At 45.8% G+C, this 14,085-nt stretch overlaps 1 long non-coding RNA gene across 1 annotated transcript in view; it reads left to right on the forward strand.

Annotated features, from left to right (window-relative positions):
* The window catches only part of LOC138649130 (uncharacterized), a 55,555-nt gene extending 43,016 nt beyond the window's left edge, over positions 1-12,539 (forward strand). Inside the window, exons 2-3 of the long non-coding RNA XR_011315243.1 lie at positions 9,825-10,129; positions 10,997-12,539. This is a non-coding gene — a long non-coding RNA (uncharacterized lncRNA). The remainder of the gene's footprint in view (positions 1-9,824; positions 10,130-10,996) is intronic.
* Positions 12,540-14,085: the final 1,546 nt, after the last annotated feature.

Consider the following 14,085-nt stretch of genomic DNA (forward strand, 5'->3'; position numbering starts at 1 on the left):
CTTGGAGACCTCCTCAGACCACAATTTGGGATTCGCCCCCTTCTTGGTGAGGGCAACCAAGGGAGCTACCAAAGTTGAGAAGTGCGGAATGAACTGGCGATAATAATTAATGAACCCCATAAAGCGCTGCACCGCTTTAAGAGAATGGGGTTCCTGCCAGTCCATCACAGCCTGTAGTTTGGCAGGATCCATAGCCAATCCCTGGGCAGAGATGATGTAGCCCAGGAAAGGTAAGGACTCCCGCTCAAACATACACTTCTCTAACTTGGCATAGAGGGAGTTTGCCCGTAGGAGGTCGAAGACTTTGCAAACATCTCTCCGGTGGGAGTCAATATCTGGAGAGTAGATGAGAATATCATCCAGATAGACTACGACCGAGGTGGAAAGCATATCCCGGAAGATATCGTTCACAAAGTCTTGGAAAACGGCTGGGGCATTACAGAGCCCGAAGGGCATCACCAGATATTCATAGTGCCCATCCCTGGTGTTAAAAGCCATCTTCCATTCGTCCCCCCTCACGGATGCGAATCAGGTTGTAAGCACCCCGCAGATCTAGTTTAGTAAATACCCTTGCTCCCCGAAGCCTATCGAAGAGCTCAGATATCAAGGGCAAAGGATACTTATTTTTAACGGTGATGGCATTAAGACCCCTGTAGTCTATGCATGGACGCAATTCCCCATTCTTCTTCTGCACGAAGAAGAACCCTGCCCCAGCAGGTGACACTGACTTCCTAATGAATCCTCTTGCCAGATTTTCCTGGATGTACTGTGACATTGCCTCCATCTCCGGGAGAGATAGCGGATAGACTCGACCCCGGGGAGGCTCAGCACCAGGCAAGAGATCAATAGGACAGTCATAGGGGCGATGGGGCGGAAGGATCTCCGCCGCCTTTTTGGAGAACACGTCTGCATAAGATCAATACTGCTTGGGGAGAGAGGAAAGATCTGCGGGTACCTCTGTAGTAGCAACCTGAACGCACTCCCTCTGACACCTACCCCCACAAGATTCGCCCCATCCCAGGATTATGCCAGAGGACCACTCGATATGAGGAGAGTGGTACCGTAGCCAAGGTATTCCCAACAGGACCTCATCAATTCCCTCAGGAATGACGAGCAGAGATATAATCTCCTGATGAGATGGCGACATGGACAGAGTAAAAGGGATGGTCTTGTGTGTTATCTGTGAGGGCAGTGTCGACCCATTCACCACTCGTACCGTTACTGGTTGAGCTAGCATAACCAGGGGTATTGCGTGACGTTGGGCGAAGGCAGAAGACATAAAATTGCCCTCCACCCCAGAATCCACGCAGAGCTCTACCGAGTGGGAGAATGAGCCTATAGTAATTGTCCCCTTAAAGGACAATTTAGAGGCAAACGTCGCCGTGTCTAGTGTACCTCCACCTACTACCACTAGACGCTGACATTTCCTCGACCGCTGAGAACATCTGGTGGCTAGATGTCCTGACTGCTGGCAAACATGACAGACCTTGAGTGCACAAGCGGTCCGGGACTTAGATCCCGCTTGTGACACTTCCCTGGCCTCATGTGACTCAGGAACCAGGACCGGAGATTCCAGAGGTTTGGCGAAGGTAGGAGCCAGCCGAAACCTCTGCCTACACTGGGCTCGCTCTAACCTCCGCTCGTTAAAATGGAGGTCAATTCGAGTGGAGACAGTTATTAACCCCTTCCCGACCCATGACGCCACGTAGGCGTCATGAAAGTCGGTGCCAATCCGACCCATGACGCCTATGTGGCGTCATGGAAAGATCGCGTCCCTGCAGGCCGGGTGAAAGGGTTAACTCCCATTTCACCCGATCTGCAGGGACAGGGGGAGTGGTAGTTTAGCGCAGGGGGGGTGGCTTCACCCCCTCGTGGCTACGATTGCTCTGATTAGCTGTTGAAAGTGAAACTGCCAATTAGAGCGATTTGTAATATTTCACCTATTATAACGGGTGAAATATTACAATCCAGCCATGGCCGATGCTGCAATATCATCGGCCATGGCTGGAAATACTAATGTGCCCCCACCCCTCCGATCGCCCCCCCAGCCCCCCGATCTGGCCGGTACACTGCTCCGGCTTCCCTCAGTACAGGGCTCCGCTCCCCCCCGTGCTCTTGTCCGCTCCCCCCGTGCTCCAATCACCCCCCCGTGCTCCAATCACCCCCCTGCACTCCGATCCACCCCCCCCCGGTGCTCCGTTCCACCCCCCCGTGCTCCATTCCAGCCCCCCCGTGCTCCGTTCCACGCCCCCCGTGCTCCGTTCCACCCCTCCCGCGCTCCGATTCCCCCTCCCCGTGCTCCGATCCCCCCCCCCGTGGTCCCCCCAACCCCATCATACTTACCGATCCAGCCGGGGTCCCGTCCGTCTTCTCCCTGGGCGCCGCCATCTTCCAAAATGGCGGGCGCATGCGCAGTGCGCCCGCCGAATCTGCCGGCCGGCAGATTCGTTCCAAAGTGCATTTTGATCACTGAGATAGATTATATCTCAGTGATCAAAATAAAAAAAATAATAAATGACCCCCCCCTTTGTCACCCCCATAGGTAGGGACAATAAAAAAATAAAGAAATTTTTTTTTTCCACTAATGTTAGAATAGGGTTAGGGTTAGGGGTAGGGTTAGGGGTAGGGTTAGGGGTAGGGGTAGGGTTAGGGTTAGGGTTAGGGGTAGGGTTAGGGCTAGGGTTAGGGTTAGGGTTAGAGCTAGGGTTAGGGGTAGGGTTAGGGTTAGGGCTAGGGTTAGGGCTAGGGTTAGGGTTAGGGGTAGGGTTAGGGGTAGGGTTAGGGCAAGGGTTAGGGTTTCGGTATGTGCACACGTATTCTGGTCCTCTGCGGATTTTTCCGCTGCGGATTTGATAAATCCGCAGTGCTAAACCGCTGCGGATTTATGGCGGATTTACCGCGTTTTTTCTGCGCATTTCACTGCGGTTTTACAACTGCGATTTTCTATTGGAGAAGTTGTAAAACCGCTGTGGAATCCGCACAAAGAAGTGACATGCTGCGGAATGTAAACCGCTGCATTTCCGTGCAGTTTTTCCGCAGCATGTGTACAGCAATTTTTGTTTCCCGTAGGTTTACATTGAACTGTAAACTCATGGGAAACTGCTGCGGATCCGCAGCGTTTTCCGCAGCGTGTGCACATACCTTTAGAATTAGGCTATGTGCACACGGTGCGGATTTGGCTGCAGATCCGCAGTGGATTGGCCGCTGCGGATTCGCAGCAGTGTTCCATCAGGTTTACAGTACCATGTAAACATATGAAAAACCAAATCCGCTGTGCCCATGGTGCGGAAAATACCGCGCGGAAACGCTGCGTTGTATTTTCCGCAGCATGTCAATTCTTTGTGCGGATTCCGCAGCGTTTTACACCTGTTCCTCAATAGGAATCCGCAGGTGAAATCCGCACAAAAAACACTGGAAATCTGCAGAAAATCCGCAGGTAAAACGCAGTGCCTTTTACCCATGGATTTTTCAAAAATGGTGCGGAAATATCTCACACGAATCCGCAACGTGGGCACATAGCCTTAGGGTTAGGGTTGGAATTAGGGTTGTGGTTAGGGTTGGAATTAGGGTTGTGGCTACAGTTGGGATTAGGGTTAGGGGTGTGGGGGGGTTAGTGTTGGAGTTAGAATTGAGGGGTTACCACTGTTTAGGCACATCAGGGGTCTCCAAACGCAACATGGCGCCACCATTGATTCCAGCCAATCTCGTATTCAAAAAGTCAAATGGTGCTCCCTCACTTCCGAGCCCTGACGTGTGCCCAAACAGTGGTTTACCCCCACATATGGGGTACCAGCATACTCAGGACAAACTGCGCAACAATTACTGGGGTCCAATTTCTCCTGTTACCCTTGTGAATCTAAAAAAATGTTTGCTAAAACATAATTTTTGAGGAAAGAAAAATGATTTTTTATTTTCACGGCTCTGCGTTGTAAACGTCTGTGAAGCACTTGGGGGTTCAAAGTGCTCACCACATATCTAGATAAGTTCCTTGGGGGGTCTAGTTTCTAAAATGGGGTCACTTGTGGGGGTTTCTACTGTTTAGGCACATCAGGGGCTCTGCAAACGCAACGTGACACCCGCAGACCATTCCATCAAAGTCTGCATTTCAAAAGTCACTACTTCCCTTCTGAGCCCCGACGTGTGCCCAAACAGTGGTTTACCCCCACTCATGGGGTATCAGCGTACTCAGGAGAAACTGGACAACAACTTTTGGGATCCAATTTCTCCTGTAACCCTTGGGAAAATAAAAAATTCTGGGCTAAATAATTATTTTTGAGGAAAGAAAACGTATTTATTATTTTCACGGCTCTGCATTATAAACTTCTATGAAGCACTTGGGGGTTCAAAGTGCTCACCACACATCTAGATAAGTTCCTTTCGGGGTCTAGTTTCCAAAATGGGGTCACTTGTGGGGGGTTTCTACTGTTTAGGCACATCAGGGGCTCTGCAAACGCAACGTGACGCCCGCAGAGCATTCCATCAAAGTCTGCATTTCAAAACGTCACTACTTCAATTCCAAGCCCCGGCATGTGCCCAAACAGTAGTTTACCCCCACATATGGGGTATCACCGTACTCAGGAGAAACTGGACAACAAATATTGTGGCCAAATTTCACCTGTTACCCTTGGGAAAATTAAAAAATTCTGGGCTAAATAATTATTTTTGAGGAAAGAAAACGTATTTATTATTTTCACGGCTCTGCATTATAAACTTCTATGAAGCGCTTGGGGGTTCAAAGTGCTCACCACACATCTAGATAAGTTCCTTTCGGGGTCTAGTTTCCAAAATGGGGTCACTTGTGGGGGGTTTCTACTGTTAAGCCACATCAGGGGCTCTTCAAACGCAACGTGACGCCCACAGAGCATTCCATCAAAGTCTGCATTTCAAAACGTCACTACTTCACTTCCGAGCCCCGGCATGTGCCCAAACAGTGATTTACCCCCACATATGGGATATCAGCGTACTCAGGAGAAACTGGACAACAACTTTTGTGGTCAAATTTCTCCTGTTACCCTTGGGAAAATAAAAAATTGCAGGCTAAAAGATCATTTTTGAGAAAATAATTTTTTATTTTTATTTTCATGGCTCTGCGTTATAAACTTCTGTGAAGCACCTGGGGGTTTAAAGTGCTCAATATGTATCTAGATAAGTTCCTTGGGGGGTCTAGTTTCCAAAATGGGGTCACTTGTGGGGTTGCTCCAATGTTTAGGCACACAGGGGCTCTCCAAACGCGACATGGTGTCCGCTAACAATTGGAGCTAATTTTCCATTCAAAAAGTCAAATGGCGCGCCTTCCCTTCCGAGCCCTGCCGAGTGCCTAAACAGTGGTTTACCCCCACATATGAGGTATCGACGTACTCGGGAGAAATTGCCCAACAAATTTTATGATCCATTTTATCCTACTGCCCATGTGAAAATGAAAAAATTGAGGCGAAAAGAATTTTTTTGTGAAAAAAAAGTACTTTTTCATTTTTACAGATCAATTTGTGAAGCACCTGAGGGTTTAAAGTGCTCACTAGGCATCTAAATAAGTTCCTTGGGGGGTCTAGTTTCCAAAATGGGGTCACTTGTGGGGGAGCGCCAATGGTTAGGCACGCAGGAGCTATCCAAACGCGACATGGTGTCCGCTAACGATGGAAATAATTTTTCATTCAAAAAGTCAAATGGCGCTCCTTCCCTTCCGAGCCTTACCATGTGCCCAAACAGTGGTTTACCTCCACATGTGAGGTATTGGTGTACTCAGGAGAAATTGCCCAACACATTTTAGGATCCATTTTATCCTGTTGCCCATGTGAAAATGAAAAAATTGAGGCAAAAATAATTTTTTTGTGAAAAAAAAGTACTTTTTCATTTTTACGGATCAATTTGTGAAGCACCTGGGGGTTCAAAGTGCTCACTATGCATCTAGATAAGTTCCTTGGGGCGTCTAGTTTCCAAAATGGGGTCACTTGTGTGGGAGCTCCAATTTTTAGGCACACGGGGGCTCTCAAAACGTGACATGGTGTCCGCTAAAGAGTGGAGCCAATTTTTGATTCAAAAAGTCAAATGGCGCTCCTTCCCTTCCAAGCCCTGCCGTGCGCCCAAACAGTGGTTTACCCCTACATATGAGGTATCAGCGTACTCAGGACAAATTGTACAACAACTTTCGTGGTTCAGTTTCTCCTTTTACCATTGGGAAAATAAAAAAATTGTTGCTAAAAGATAATTTTTGTGACTAAAAAGTTAAATGTTCATTTTTTCCTTCCATGTTGCTTCTGCTGCTGTGAAGCATCTGAAGGGTTAATAAACTTCTTGAATGTGGTTTTGTGCACCTTGAGGGGTGCAGTTTTTAGAATGGTGTCACTTTTGGGTATTTTCAGCCATATAGACCCCTCAAACTGACTTCAAATGTGAGGTGGTCTCTAAAAAAAATGGTTTTGTAAATTTCGTTGTAAAAATGATAAATTGCTGGTCAAATTTTAACCCTTATAACTTCCTAACAAAAAAAAATTTTGTTTCCAAAATTGTGCTGATGTAAAGTAAACATGTGGGAAATGTTATTTATTAACTATTTTGTGTCACATATCTCTCTGGTTTAACAGAATAAAAATTCAAAATGTGAAAATTGCGAAATTTTCAAAATTTTCGCCAAATTTCCATTTTTATCACAAATAAACGCAGAATTTATTGACCTAAATTTACCACTAACATGAAGCCCAATATGTCACGAAAAAACAATCTCAGAACCGCTAGGATCCGTTGAAGCGTTCCTGAGTTATTACCTCATAAAGGGACACTGGTCAGAATTGCAAAAAACGGCAAGGTTTTTAAGGTCAAAATAGGTTGGGTCATGAAGGGGTTAACTCCTCCAGTGTGGCAGGAACCTCCCTAGTGGCCAGAGCGTCCTTAACGTGGTCAGCCAGGCCCCTCCAAAATATGGGGATAAGAGCTTTATCCGACCAATCCAGCTCAGAAGCTAAAGTGCGGAATTGGACGGCAAAATGACTGACCAAGGACTCACCCTGAGTTAATGCCAGCAGTTGGAGCGCAGTATCATGGGTGACTTGAGGTCCTAAAAAGACCTGTTTCAGAGTGCTCAGAAACAGCGGAGCACTCAGCACCACATGATCGCCACGCTCCCACAGCGGCGTAGCCCATTCCAACGCCCTGTCCGACAAGAGAGACGCTATAAATCCCACCTTAGCCCGCTCTGTGGGAAAACGTGCAGCCAGGAGCTCGAGGTGAATAGATCACTGACTCACAAATCCCCTACAAAATTTGCTATCACCAGAAAATTTTTCTGGCAGCGGGAGGCGAGAAAATGTCGGAGCAGGGGTGGCAATGGACAGGGTTGCTGCAGCCACGCTAGCAGCCTGTACAGCAACTGCGGTAACATCCACAGCTGAGGTTGCGCTCTCAAGAGCCGCCAACCTACCCTCCAGCTGCTGGATATACCGCAAGGATTGCTGTTTGTCCGTCATTACTAGCCAGACCCTGGCGCTAGTGTAATGTTAGGGCTAGCGGAACACACCAAATAATAAGACAGATAGAGTATGGTACGTTCGCAGCCCGGGGTCCACCGTGCAGAGATGAAACCTGCTGCCAAGTAATGACGGACTATATGGCGGTACTCATAAGTATACACACGTGGGTTAAACTTCACCCAGCGTGAAGGAAGCGATCCTGTTGCGTCACAGGACCGCGGTACCGCACATAGAGCGCGAGCAAGTAGTCAGCGAACTCAACCCCAACTAGGATTGAAGTCCGATTAGACCCTTGCTGGCACAACACCGCAACTGGGTGTGTAAGGAAACTAAGTAACAATATTAAGGCACAAGAGTGCATGCGGTGCCGCACTGACGAATGCCACTAACCACCCAGGCTTGGGTAAGGAAAGCACAGAGGAAGTGCACGGCGCCGTACTGGCGGTCACAGCAACTGGACGCTGTAATGTGTGATTCGTGCTGTAGGATAAGTCGGGCGCTAGATAGCAACCATACACCTTCCGCGAACAGACATTCAATAGGGTAGGGGTATCCAAGGACGACTTGCACTCACAACATACACACATTAACAATTGTACACTAGCGCATGGCCGTGCGGTCATGCGCAGTTTATAAAGTTGCAGCACAGGAAGTGGCCACAGAAACTTTGCCCTTCCAAGACCTGCCAAGAGGACCAATGGAATGTGCTGCAGAGCTGAATGTGCTGCAGAGAGAGAAACAGAGAATGTACAGATGGTCACATCAGGGCAATGGGAGGAATTTGACCAAACCAATAGACAAAGGGGCGGGCCCAAGCAGAAATGAAACAGGACCTAGCCTTAGTAGCGATTTTTTATCAACAGATACAAGCGACCGAGAAAGCAGCATAGAAGGGGGCGAAGAAAATCAAAAAACCCGGGCAAAGAAAAATCGCAATCTGAGACCTTGGTCCCCGGGCTCGAAGCGGATTACTCGCTTCAACAACAGGAAACGGTTTTGAGCCCTGGAGATTCAGGGGCCAATATGGGTGATGACACAAATGATTTTCGTATCATTAATCTGTCAACGTACCAACTATCACCCACAGAAACTTGGCTACTGACAAGGGGTTTGTCTTTTTCACCGATGAGTGGGCTAGACAAATTCGAATTAACTAAGGACCTTTACCTATTCTGCCGACAGTTAACGTTTAAAATGCTGTATTATCAACCATCTTTACTGGAAGATTTACCAGACCAAGACAGACAGACATTTAGGGATCTACTGGATCTGTTGATTGAAAATGACAGCAAGCAGGGTAGAAGACGTTTCAATGGCAGATTACCATCCCAAGCAACCCCCAAATTCTCTATGTTCCCAGCAATACAAATATTCTTTGAAACAACATGTAGAGACATTAAGAAATTACGGGTAGACAAGTATGGTCAGAACAATCTTACAAAGGAAGAAAGGTGGGCCCTAACAAATTTGAGACATAACGACACAGTCGAAATTAGAGAATCAGACAAAGGAGGAAACATCGTGTTATGGCCCAAAGATATGTATTATCAGGAAGCAAGACGTCATTTGGATAATACCTTACACTATCAAAAATTACCTTCAGATCCAACACAAATATTCAAAAACCAATTGGACAGACTGATTACAAGGGTCTTCAATATGGGCACTATAAACAAAAAGGAGCGGGACTACTTAACAACAGCAGATCCAATAGTCCCAACGTTGTATTTAGTGCCAAAAATTCATAAATCCACTGAAAGACCACCAGGTAGACCCATAATTTCGGGCATAGGGGGGCTTTATGAAAGACCATGCTCATATATTGACTACTTTTTACAGCCGCTGGTGAAATCCTTAGATTCATATGTACGAGACTCGTCACATCTCATAGAAATCTGCGAGACATTGGAAATCCCGAACAATGCAATTCTGGTAACTCTAGACGTGGAGGCCTTATATACGAATATCGGACATGAATTGGGCATGGAAACAACAGCATACTTTTTAAGCAAACAATCCACTGGTGATAGGGCCCACGATACTTTTGTTTTAGAACTGTTAAAATTTGTTCTGGAAAAAAATTATTTTGTATTTGACAGAAGTTTTTACAAACAGACCTCAGGCACGGCTATGGGGGAAAATGCGCGCCCTCATACGCCAACCTCTTTATGGGGTGGTGGGAGGAGACCCACGTAAAAAAACGACAAGATTTTTCCATCCATGTGGCTAAATGGCTAAGGTTTATTGATGACATTGTCATGGTCTGGACAGGGTCATCTGAACAGCTACAGATGTTTATCGAAGGGCTTAATAACAACAAGTGGAATATTAAACTAACATCTTGTTTTTCCACCATTTTAGTTGAATTCCTGGACCTGTAGCTGAAAATCGATGGAAACCGGATCAGCACTACCCTGTTCCGAAAACAGACAGCCACCAATAATCTCCTTCATTTTGAAAGCTTCCATCCCAAACATCTGAAAAGAGGCATTCCAAGGGGACAATTCCTCAGATTAAGGAGGAACTGTAGCAAAACGGAGGATTTCCATAAAGAGTCTTGTCATCTGACTGACAGATTTCGTGAACGAGGATACCCACGTAGGGTCATCTCAGAAGCATTTGAAGCATCAAGAGGAATAACGAGAGAGGAAGCCCTAAGACCACGGGTAAGAGTAGAGACTAGTGCTGTACGGCTGATCACTAAGTTTAACAACCAGTGGGGGGATATTTACAACATTCTGAAAGCGAATTGGGGAATCCTAATGAGTGAACCCAGACTAAGACCACTGATTGGAGATTATCCCAAGGTGGTAGCAAGAAGGGCTAAAAATTTAAAAGACTATTTGTCCAACAGCCACTATAGACGCCCCACCACGAAATTAAGAACAGGTCACACGAATAAGGGCTCCTATCCATGTGGGAACTGCTCTATATGCCCGAAGATGATTACTAGCCAAGGCATTAAGGTTAAACACTTGCCCACACAGATACAATCCAAAGCGTACTTTAATTGTCGCTCGCGCAATGTAGTTTACGCATTGATCTGTGGTTGTGACAAGATATATGTTGGACAAACTACGCAGGAGATACGTCGTAGAACACAACAACATCTGTCCAACATAGCCACAGCGAAATATGATAAATCGAAAGGAAAGATGATCACTTCGGTGGCATCACACTTCCTAGAGGTTCATGCTGGTTTGAGTGACTCCCTTAAAGTCATGGGTCTTGAGGGGGTAAGCACCAACATAAGGGGGGGCAATGTTATGGAGGAGCTTATACGCAGGGAGGCAAGATGGATATATGAGTTGGGCAGCTTGGCTCCAGATGGTCTAAACGAGGAGATGTTATACTCAGGTTTCTATGGAAAGAAATAACCTGACCATTCCCTCGTTGGTGGACTTTTCTGGACCAGCTCTCCAAAACTTTGTGCACTCTAAATGGATGTTTGACATCTTTGTACTTTATGTACCAATTTTACTTTTCTGTTTCCCCTGTTCTTTTCCACTTCCTTTTTTATCATCATTTCTCAGGGGACAATACAGGAGTGAAATTCAATGAAAGAAGAAGAGAAGCCCTTCTAGTCAAGATCAATGTTAAATATGTAACAAGTCTTGCAGTGGATCAGCAAGGCATGTCTTTCCATTTGAGACGGACATCCTGGGGACCCGTTGCGGGTTCAAGACCCCACGTTTACAAAACCTGGACACTTATGTCATCTGCAGCGCTTTTTGGGACTAGACAACTGGCTATAGTTATTGTCTCTACTATATTCTACAACTTAGGGAATATGGGGAAAAGCTTTTTAGGAGATCCAAAGAAAAAGGACCGTCCCCTCGGGGATTCAGATATTTTCTTGAATATAGTTCTAATATTCCACCCATATAGGTTGTTTTGGGACTAACCATACATTTTTGACCGTGCATTTTAAGTATCCCTAAAATCTTGGGCACCTGTTCAAAATAATGGAGAAGAGAATTCTTTCATTTACTTTATTTTGTTTATACCTTTAAACGCGCAGGTATTAGAACTTACATGCTCACCGGGGCGCAAATGCATAGTAACAACTGCGCAGGCGCATGATAAGGAGTAGAAGGAATGAGTATAATTGGAAGAATTACACCAGCATATATGCAATGCAGGGACAGGGATGTCTACCTTCAATGCGCGTGCGCCATAAAAAGAACCTGGGAGGTTCTCTCCGCTTGCGTACAAGCGCCTATGAACAAAATGAACCGATGATAGAAAGCGCAGGCGCATTGAACTGAAATCTATTGCGCAAGCGCAGTGACGCGGGAAGACCTCAGTGTCATACTTCCGGGTCAGCGTGGCTAGCACGGACGCTGCCGCCATGTGTTGCTTCTCTCACATCTGAAATCTATTGCGCAAGCGCAGGGACGCGGGAAGACCTTAGTGTCATACTTCCGGGTCAGCGCGGCCAGCACGGACGCTACCGCCATGTGTTGCCTCTCTCACACCTGATGTCAGGTAAATCTAATATTTCAGGCTTAAATAGCCACGATTACACGCATTCAGTACACTCACCTTGAGGAAGACACACTGCATGTGTCGGAACGCGTGGGTCTCTTAATCTTCCATGTTCTGGCTGCACCGCTGCTGTGGGGACCAGGGGGCGACTTGTATGACCGGTTAGGGTAAAGTATACAGCTCTGTGTCTATTGCCTCTATATTTGAATGCCTCTTGGGACTCTCTTGATCTATCATGTCGGTTTATGTGTGAGCATTCTCTTAGGGCGAATTTGTAGTTAGATCTATTTGGACATATGCTAGCATCTATATAAAAACAGCTGTACCACAGGTTAATTTGGGTCATTTTGTGAGTGGTCTTCTTTGCCCTATATCCACATTTACTGTCGATTTGTATGCAGAACCCCCGTTGTTGACTTATACATATGCAGCATTGTGATTATATGTATAATTATTGCTGTGCAAAATAATATTGATGGCCAGATATATTGTATTGGAACATGGAATTTTTGTTACATCTACTCGCTAGAGTAGCCTTTTAGATGTTTTTATCTGTGTGTAGTACTGTCTTGTGTGTTTAATAAAATTTGATATATTTTAAAACTATTGAACAGTGGTGTTCCAACCATTTTTTTGCATGTGCTGCTTTTCTCTGTTCTGGTGCTGCAGAGCCTGAGCACATGACCCTCGATCTCCAACGGGAGATCTTGCCCTGGGCATGCTCAGTGTGTGCAGACAAGGACTTAGTCCCAGAGAAGTCCGCTCGCTGCTGACCAGCACTGGCTTTAATGGCAGAAGCTGAAGAAGCAACAGTAACTCTCTGTACAGAGTGAGACTGAGCAAGACGCTGGGACCGACGTCCCTGCTGAGCAGACTCCACTGCGGCTGGATAAGAATGGGAGACCGCAGCGGAGATGGCTCGAGATTCCCCCTGTGCAGAAGCGGGAACTCGAGACTTAACACCAGGTACACATAAAATTGGCCATTTTTATGCGGTAAACGCTCTCATTTTTCATATTTCTAGTGCAGTAATGCAGTTCAATTTTCGTGTTTCATGTTTGCATGTTCTAGCGCTGCGGTGTGCTGCCTTATTTATTTGACTATATATGAGTTGGCAACTCTAGGTTCAGCACCTGTTCACACTTAGTCTATGTTTGGATGTGACGGTCAGTCTTTTGAAATGTATTCTTTAGCCTTTTGAATGAGCACTCCTCCTTCTAGTCACAGGTGTTTTAACTACAGCAGGTCCATTACCCCTCCATAGAGAGAGAGAATTTTAGTCTAAGAAGAGGTTTCACAGGTACCCATTCAGATGGAGACGTTTATTCTCAGCGAGGAACGGCAAGTTTTGGACCTGGTATAAGAGAGATGCCGTAAAGTGGCAACCAGGTACACATAAAATTGGCCATTTTTATGCGCTAAACGCTCTCATTTTTCATATTTCTAGTGCAGTAATGCAGTTCAATTTTGGTGTTTCATGTTTGCATGTTCTAGCGCTGCAGTGTGCTGCCTTATTTATTTGACTATATATGAGTTGGCGACTCTAGGTTCAGCACCTGTTCACAATTAGTCTATGTTTGGATGTGACGGTCAGTCTTTTGAAATGTATTCTTTAGCCTTTTGACTGAGCACTCCTCCTTCTAGTCACAGGTGTTTTAATTACAGCAGGTCCATTACCCCTCCATAGAGAGAGAGAATTTTAGTCTAAGAAGAGGTTTCACAGGTACCCATTCAGATGGAGACGTTTATTCTCAGCGAGGAAATGCAAGTTTAGGACCTGGTATAAGAGAGATGCCGTAAGGTGGCTACCAGGTACACATAAAATTGGCCATTTTTATGCGCTAAACGCTCTCATTTTTCATATTTCTAGTGCAGTAATGCAGTTCAATTTTCGTGTTTCATGTTTGCATGTTCTAGCGCTGCAGTTTGCTGCCTTATTTATTTGACTACTCCAATATATACTCACACCTATGTATCTGTACTACTCCAATATATACACACACCTATGTATCTGTACTACTCCAATATATACATACTCCTATGTATCTGTCCTACTCCAATATATACACACACCTATGTATCTGTCCTACTCCTATATATACAAACACATATATATCTCTCCTACTCCAATATA

The sequence above is a fragment of the Ranitomeya imitator genome, chromosome 9 (assembly GCF_032444005.1).
Source record: "Ranitomeya imitator isolate aRanImi1 chromosome 9, aRanImi1.pri, whole genome shotgun sequence".
In the NCBI taxonomy this organism is placed as follows: domain Eukaryota; kingdom Metazoa; phylum Chordata; class Amphibia; order Anura; family Dendrobatidae; genus Ranitomeya; species Ranitomeya imitator.